Here is a 9,484-nt window from a genome sequence, read left to right on the forward strand (position 1 = left end):
TAAATGACTGATCTATAAACTAATCAATCATTTTATCCTATCCTTCTTGCTTTACTTGGGAAGCAGTTCCTTAAGGCTTGGTTCTTTTCTCATTGCCATTTGTGTAATTCCAGAGCAACTCCTCTAACTAACTGGGGTCAGCCCAGAATAAAACTGATGCACATGAGAGCTGAACCAGGCGTGATGGAGCTGCCTGTCCAAGAGAAGCCAGCAGCAGTCAGACCTTAGCTAATATATTTCTGCCCCTTCACCAAGCAGCAGCAAATTTTGATGTCTTATTGGTCAGGTTTCCTCTCTAAAAGCAGGATACAGAGGTGCTGACTAGGGTATTTCCTTAGGGTAATGTGTCTATTTAAAGAAGACACAGACACTTGCTGATTACCACAAGTCAATTCCCCTTTGCAGAAACACCGTGGCCTTGTCCCAAGAAATAGATGTTTTGGTGTCCTTTTCAGGGTGCTCACAAAACCAAGGCGCAGCTGTTTAGACACATCCAGCACCACTTTCTTTCCTTTCTCCCTGCCTTTGAATAGGGGAAACCTTTGCCCAAGGCTCTGACCCCATGGTGTGGCAAAGTGGCAGGATCACTAGGCCTGGCTTTTATATCTGAGCTCTCTTACACAAAGGAGGCTCAGAAAAGTCTAAATGCTTAGACAAAGACGAGAGCTTCAACCCACAGAGTATCCTTAACAATTTTGTGTGCGTGGTTACTGCTTGGGATTTTTAACTTTTCTGTGAACAATTTTACCATGGGTGAGATACATCATGTGCAAACCATTTACTCCTTTCACCATAGCCATGTATTTTCCAAAACAATAGTGGTCTTTATTAAAGCACTTAAAAATAGCATTCTAGTGCAAAAGGTTGTCCAGTGCCTTTCTACTGTAGACTGTGTCAGTGACTCTCTGACAGCTTGCAGTGCATGTCAGTGATGTATTTGTGAAATTCCTTGAGAACAGGGGCAAGCTGCATAGAAGTCTCAGTGCATCAAATTCAATGATGTGTAATAAAAAATGTAACAGTTGGTAATGCAAACATATTGAGAAGGTCACAAAGAATACACTTTTGGTCTGCAGAGTTGTTGAGTGTTGGGATATAAGGAAAAGCAAAAAGGAATCATTGATGCAAAGCTCAGATTTTATTTTACTGTGGTCAGGGAGGGACATAACAGTGGTAGAAAAAGAGGAAAAGGGTGATGTTTATTGACACCTAACAAAGGACAGGGGCCACTGACAGGCTGCACAGCCCTGCTGCAGATGAGAGCTGGGTGTGATCCTAGGACAAAGCCCTGGTCCTACCCCCATGCAGGTGATGCTCACTCTCCTTATGGCCTTAAATCACCAGTTCACATAAATGAACATTGCTGTATTGCTTTCTATTGATACAGGACATGAGCTGGTTCCAGTAATTTTGACATAGCCTGTAGATTTACACCAGCTGAAAACCTGGCTCCAAGCAGACTGTGAGGGAATTTCCTTGACTTTTCTCCCCCTTCCCTCTAGAAATAAATTATTCCAGTGTGTTTTCCATTTTCCTATAAGCTTTCTATGCAATGATCCAAACACTCCAAAATAAACACATACATTTCCTTCTCTGGTTCTCTATGTCAAGACCTATTTAGCTGCCTCTGCAAGAGCAAGTGCTCCTAAAAATCCTATCGTTGTAATGAAACAGAGGTTTCTTTTATTTTTAGAATCATCTCTAAGTATACATGCTACATCTCAGCAATACTTCCCACTGTATTCTCATTTTTGCTTCTAAGATGCATTTCCTAGGGCTGTACACTGCTATTGTCTGATTTACTAAACACCATTAGGCAAGACAAATTTTGCTGTATCTTGTGCTAATCCAAGTCTGGAGTAAATGCAGCCATTTCTGAACAAGTCTGAGTCTGTAAGCTGATAAATGTAGAGTGGAATCTCCCGAATTAAAATGGTATGAAAACCAAATTACAGTGCAGCAAATAGGACCTGTGATCTTGAGTACAGTGATCATTTCTTAAAATTAAATTCCAGCACTGGACCATGTGTATGTGTGAGGAAGCAGGTAACCAAACTGCTGCTGCTGCAGATACCTCCTCTTTCTTCCTGTGTTTATTTATTTATTAGTGCTTGTATCATAGTAACAACCAAAGGCCTAAACTGAGATCAAAGAATTGTTTTGTAGGTTGCTATAAAATACATATATTAACATGTATAATTTATTTGAATTGCCTCTAGATGTACAGCAAGGACAGCAGACCAGGTTAGTAAGGGAAAAGGCAGGAACGGTGTGGCCCCCCATGACTTTTATCCACTCCTGTGACAGTATGTGGAAGCTGCTGTGCAGAGGAAGAGCTTAGTTATATAGGATAAAGAGGCCTCATATGGCTTGGGGCTGGTGATAGCATTGCCCTGTGCCTCCCCATGTCTTGGCAGTAATGGGAATGGGCAGTTCTGCTCACCAGAGGTTTTGACCCAATTACACATCCAATTGCCATAGAAGTGGCAAGGCTCTCTCTGCCTCTGGTCACTGTATCATTTGAGTTGCAAAATTCAGTTTTACCTATAGCTTTAGGAAGCCCAGAACTGGTTGCAATGGGATCTACTGGTATCACTCCATACACACCATGTTCCTTTATGCTGGTGGAGGGTCTGGGCACAGGGGTCCCTGACAGTTTACCATCTAGCTTAATGGATTATGTAGCCAAGAGGTGTGAGCACCAAATTTGGTGTATTCAAGCTTAGGTTTCAGTTCACAGAATAATCTGCTCAGAGACCAGATATGTTTTAAGTGCTCCATGGCAGGGAAAGTGGGTGCATGCTTGCCCCTCTCCCTGTGTAAGACCCTAGCACCTTGATTTAGTGGCCTTGTAAATGCACCCACCCAGCCACACAGATTTTGGCACTGGTGTGCATGAAAGCAGAAGTTACGGGGCATATGAAGTCTCATCTGGCATCATTGGGGATGGCCAAAAATACCATTCAACAGGCTATATTTTAGCCTTTGGAACAGCACCGAATGAAAATCATAAACAGGTCAGCCAACAGCTGCATCCAGATCATGTCCTCAGTCAAGAAACAGGAATTTTCCAACCAGGATTTTCTGTGTGAAACTGGTGATTTCAATTTAAACATCTTGTTTGCTTGTCCTTTGCCCTGTCAAGACCTCAGGTTCCAAACCTACCAGACTGCAAACCTGGATGCCTGGGCTTTTCAGGCTCTGAGCTCTTCCACTGTCTGACAGGTCTATGGACCACTGAGATCAGGGGCTTCCAGCCTTCTCTAAATCTGCAGGGTGTTTGGTGTCTCCAGTCACTGAGTCTCCCAGGCTGGTTCACATCCCTGAAATAGTTTACTCCCAAGCACAGCGGTTTGTGAGGAGGGCTGTCCCGGGGTTCTCCTTCCAGTTTCCCAGGGGAGCTGGGGAAATACATCCTGTCCAAGAAAAATGTGAACTGCTGGAATGTTTTTTTTACTTCTTTGCAAAATGTAAGGTCTTCATGTGTTGTCCTGAGTTGTTGTAATGTGCTGGGCTTACAGGTCTAAGTAAAACAGGCAAAAGACTGTTGGAGTGGCAAAAGGACATGGTTTCCAAAGTACTGACAACATGCTGATTTTTTTTTCCTAAAGTAAAAAGTATGCAGCAAAAGAGTAGCTGTCTTGGAAAGAAAATATTTTATTCTTTTTCTCTTTATGCACAATTTTAATATTCTTCCATGTGTTTTACCAAACTCTAGAGAAATAAAAGTCTTGGTGTACTGGAAATCAGTTAGACCTCAAAGACTTTAATAATACCAAGGGATATGAGTGGAGGCCAGTGATGCTGAAAGGCAGGCAATGCTAACATGTAAACCCAGGCATCAGCAAGTGGCAGAACTACCATTCACTGAGAGCAGAACTGAACTCTATGTCATGCCAATAGGCAAAGTCAACCCCGTGTTTTACTTCATCATTGCTCCCAGCCTGGCTTAGCCTTACACACAGAGATTCCTTTTGCTTTTAAGGGTGGACTGTGTGCTTTTAAGCAGGATGGACTTAACTGGAATCAGAGGTTATGCTCAAGGCCTCCCAGCTCGGCACTGAGAACACAAGTTATTCTCCACAGTTGCAGAAAGAGAGACCAGGTTCATTCTGAGAGCCCCAGGGAGCAGCTGGCTCTAGAAGGACACAAAAAGCAAGGGATGTAGCAATGTATGCTGCCATGCAGCACTGCCATGGTTCCTCAGCTCCCACTCCTTTCTCCCACCAGTGAGAGCTGAGGAACAATTTGCAGAGCTGGTCACTGTGCTGTGCCTGGCACTCATGGGGGTGGGTAAATGAACATCCCCAGCAAAGAGAGAGAGGAGCTTCTTGTGAGGAGTGTGTCATGCTGAGGCTGGTATCACCTCCTGCAGGTTCCATCTGAGGAGCAAAGGTCTCAGGACTATGTTTAAGTTCATCTGACCCAGTCACAGTGCAGATGACGGGTGGCATGGAGCCCCTCCCACCACTCTTCCACAATGACTCGGGTAGGAGAAATCTACTTACTTGAATCATTGTTTTCAGTGTTTCTTTTTTGGCACCTCAAAAGCAAGGGTGCAGAAGGATGGTGAACTTCCACTGTGTCTACAGATCTTTTTCTCTCCAGGAGGTGGTCTTCAGCCTCTTCAGAGACCTGTTAGATCTGCAGCGTTGCAGTCAGTTTCAGGAGCTGAGCTATGGGTGCCAATAACAGAAATGAGGCATCTAATAGTTTGGTTTAGAGAGGCAATTTGGACACCCCACTGATTTTTCCAAACATTGCTGGGCCTAATTGGAATGAAGCCCATTAACTTCAGTGGGCTCTGGATGATTTCCTATATACACAAAACTTGAAGAATTATGCTTTAAAAGGAATACTGAAGTTAAATTGGGAAATTTTAACAATTGTCTTTTTATTTTAATTTTGTGGCTGTATGCTGACAATATAATTAGAGAGATGCTATGCTAATTAATGCCAGATGACATCAGTGGGATGGCAAAATCATCCAGTTTTCTAAAGAATACTTCACAGTTGAACTGTTCCTCTTGCCCCACCCCATTTTTAGCAGAGAACTATATTCAAAAAGTCAGAGACAGCTGAATTAACCCCAAAGTCAAGCCTCTTACAAATACCAGTAGTGTGGTGCATTTTACCACATTACTTCCAAGCCAAATCTAAGGCTATTGTAGAAAACATATTAACCACGTTTCTCTAGTGGCTACATATAAAAAGGAAAGAAGGTTTGCAAGACTTTGTGCTGTTCTTGTGTTTGAAGTAGCTGTGGGCAACCTACCTGCCACTGAATCCAAAAGAGCAGAACGTGGACTTGTGCTCTATATGTCTGAGCATTTGAAAGGTAATTTTGGGTTAGGGTTTCCAAATGTCCTGGGGTCCATCAGATAATTCAAAAAGCATTTGCAGTGACACGGCAAAACACATCCACATTCAGTGAGAGTCCATGTATGCTGTGTTCATATAGTGTGTGAGCTCATCTGTATTCAACTTCCATTTATACATGGAACCATACCACTACAGGAAATTTGACAAGGCACAGAAATTAACACCCTGTGAAAAGCAGAGCCTTTAGTTTAATATAAATTCACATACTTAAAATTGCATCTATATTATCTATGGCTGTAAATGTATACATATTGAGGTTCACTGTTTGCTGTCCTCTATCTGTCTTGTAGATACTGTCTTGAACAGTAGGAGTTGTGATAAAAGTCTTAGGGAATGTAATTGTATCCTGCTGCTGTCAACAGACAAAATTTATAAGGGCCTTTTAACGGCTGTAGATAGGACTTAAAAAAGAATAATCTTCTGTAGGTGGTCTTAACAATGATAAGGCAGCATAATGAAGTTGGCAGCACTTCATTAAAAGTCTTAATTTTCCTGGGAGGGGAAAATAAAAAGGTAAGACCTGAAGTCTGGTATAACTCAAATGAGAGGAACATCCCAAATGACACATGGAATCTTACGCTGGAGCAAAATAACGTGCCAGCATAAAATAAAACACACAGCCCATTTAAGATCATACAGCCAGGTAAGATGTCTTCAGAACTGTGTCATGAAACATTTCACGTGTGCAGGCTGATCAGGTAGTGTTTGTCATTTCACCAAGTGCCATAATGGTGGCCTCAAAACATGAAACAACCATTAACACCAGTATTGTGGCCTCTGGCTAAACCAAATGCAGTACAGCCATGTGCTTATGTGTGGCCAGGACTGAATCTTTGCTGGTGATCATCATCCCTCCTGGCCATACAGCCCAGGGACCCATGGCCTATCTATCTGTGTCCAGTTCTGGGCCCCTCAGTTTAGGAAGGATATCGAGGTCCTGGAGCAGGTCCAAAGGAGGGCAACTAGGTTGGTGAAGGGACTTAAGCACAGATCCTGTGAGGTGAGGCTGAGGGAGCTGGGGGTGTTCAGCCTGGAAAAGAGGAGGCTCCGAGGAGACCTCATCACTCTCTACAACTCCCTGAAAGGAGGGTGTAGCCAGGTGGGGGTTGGGCCCTTTTCCCCGGCAACTCTCAGCAAGACAAGAGGGCACGGTCTCAGGTTGTGCTGGGGGAGGTTTAGGTTGGAGATTAGAAAGAACTTCTTTACGGAGAGGGTGATCAGACATTGGAATGGGCTGCCCAGGGAAGTAGTGGGTTCTCCGTCCCTGGAGATATTTAAAAAGAGACTGGATGTGGCACTCAGTGCCATGGTCTGGTAACTGCAGCGGTAGTGGATCAAGGGTGGACTTGATGATCTCTGAGGTCCCTTCCAACCCAGCCAATTCTATGATTCTATCTATGACAGAAAAATTCCCTACTAATATTTCTGATTCATGGTAGGCAAACTTAAAGTTGCACAAACCCACTTATCTTCCTGTAGTAACTCTACATTGGCTTTGCATCTGCTTTGCATAGAGTTCAATGCCAGGAAAAGCCACAGGAAAATTAACTCGTCTCAGCTTGTCTGACATTCTCTGTTAAAAGGGAAAGCTTAGTATTTATCTTGAGGCTGGAGCTGTATTTTACATTTCCTTCCCCCACCTCACAGCTGCTGGCGGGTGGTAAAAGCTCATATATTCTCCAACTTAAAATGTCACTGATGTCCTCGTGTAATGTTTAGGATTGGGCAAATCTGAACAGAGCGAAAATGTGGCGGGTGGGATTATGCTTGGCCTAGTGCTTGGTACCATAAGGGAAGCATCTTGTCAGAGTAAGGAGCTGTGCCTGGAGATTTGCCCTCAAAGGTCCATATCCATGAACGATCCAGAAGACTTGGACGGGAATACTTCAATGCAAACGTGAAGAAGTCTTTGAACTGATGAATGTGCTTTAATGTAACAAGAATATTTTGCTGTAGCATGCTGAAGTGTTCTGGGATCTGAGGACATGCATCTTCTTTGCTTAGAATTCTGTACAATTACTGAAATGAAGTTTGTAACTCATAGAACAATGCCTCCACAGATTCTACAACGTGTGGCATTGCTTGTACTGACTTCTCTCCAGCTTTCATATTGATGCAGTGTATAAGTTGGCTCTTCATATTTTTGATCAGCTCATTTATTTCATCTTGTTTTCAAGACACTTCACACATGAGCCTGAGCACATCTTTCTAATTGAAATTTGATTAAAGCAAACAGGAATTTCATAACGAGGCATTTATAAACAAATTTGTACACAACAACAAAAAAATCAAACTATGCATTCTGCTTTTTCCAGAATCCCAACAATTAATTTTTCCTCACAGCTCTATGCAAAATGATTATTTGCCCATTTCACTGAGATCAGACGAAGATACGGCAATTCAAGCTGCCACTGGGACCTCAGTTTTTCACAGAGAAGGTTCTGCCAAAGGCAGCTGCTCTCTGGATACTCTTCTGATCCCAGCTGAGACTGTGTGGGTTCAAAGATGAACAACTTCTCCCTATATAAAGCCCTGCATATGAGACAAACTACCCAAGCTGTTTGTGGAACACCAGCATTATCTGCGGAGCTGGGTAAGTTCTCCTGTTACACAGGCATTTTCCTACTGCATTAGGAAGAACCACAATAGTTTTCCTAGGGGGGCAAAATACAAAAGTGAGATCTGGCTATCCTAAAATTGCTGATCAGGGCGTGTACCTCAGTTACTGAACATCTGCATTCAAATCCTTTCTTTGCCTCTTTCACACCACAGATGGGAATGTGGGTTTCCCACATCCCAAGTTTGTGGTTTTACCACCAGGCTACTTGTTCTTTGAAAGCAGGTCTTGCTTTTGGTTTTTGCATCTGCTCATGTGAGGTAGTCTGCTTAAGAAGCAAACTGAATCACTTAATTTTAACTCTAATTTGCAAGATGATTTCATATGCTGAGCCATCACATATATCTTGGCAAGTCTTTTTTTATTGAGGATGTTGGATCTAGTAAGATCATTTAACACAAATGTGACCAGGTTACTGGCACCTAAATCACTGGAGAGGAGAAATGGGGATCATAAAGAGTTACCCATTTTCATTTTCTCTGTAGTTCATGAAATATATACCCTCTCACTGTATATGAGCATCCTTACAGTGACTTTTGTCACTGATTGCAGTGACAGAAAAGACTTGTTTCAAGGATAGAAGAAAGCCTCATCTGATCTTTTGCAGTCTCTGCCTGAAGAGATACAACGTTTCACATAATAGCTCGAAGATGTGTTTGTTTTCCACCCAAGTCTCAACACCTTAGCATCAGGGAGGAGTGCGAACACCACTACAGGGGTTTTGGGTTATTTACATAACTTAATCACAGGAACACTCTTTCTAAACGTAGTCCCAGAGGGTTAATGCCTTAATGCTCAGCTGGGTATAGCCCAAAAGCAGAGCCCCTCAGATGCACAATGAGAATGAAAGACATTGATTGAAGTTGTCATACATCATTGTAGTGAACAAAGCTCCAGCCTCTGGAATAAAAAATCTTGTAGTACCAGATGTGTAGACACAACGTATTTATTTTTTGACATTCCAGCTTAAAAAGGGAAAGCAAAAAAATGGCCAAATTAATCCCTTGTGTGAGCCAGCCAACATCCCTGGAGTTACCCTCGGAATAAGCTTCCTTAGGAACAAGGTTCACTACCTTTGTCTGAGACCCGGCAATGTCTTTTAAAAAATAATATCACTGCTTAGGATGTAACACAGGCACATAAATGATACCACAGAATATTAACCAATGCATTAGAGCTTTTCAATTACAGGGAATTATGGTTTTGACCTTCTAATAAGAAAACAAGCTTCACTATGCCATTAACTTGCTTCCAAAAAAAAACCCCAAACCTTGTGTAAGTTAACCTTTACACAGAGCATCCCCGTAGCTAATAAGAAAGCCTCGTTTTATTTAGCACCGAGTGCGAGCCGACATACTTTAACAGGCGCCTAAGTTTCGCAGCAATTCCTCAAGGCCTCTGCTGACATTTCCGTGACCGGCTACGGATAAAAATGCTTTTTATGGTTTAGCCAGACACCGTCTCACGCGTTCCCTCGGCTGGGCA

Source organism: Calypte anna, chromosome 1 (assembly GCF_003957555.1).
Source record: "Calypte anna isolate BGI_N300 chromosome 1, bCalAnn1_v1.p, whole genome shotgun sequence".
NCBI classification, from domain to species: Eukaryota; Metazoa; Chordata; class Aves; order Apodiformes; family Trochilidae; genus Calypte; species Calypte anna.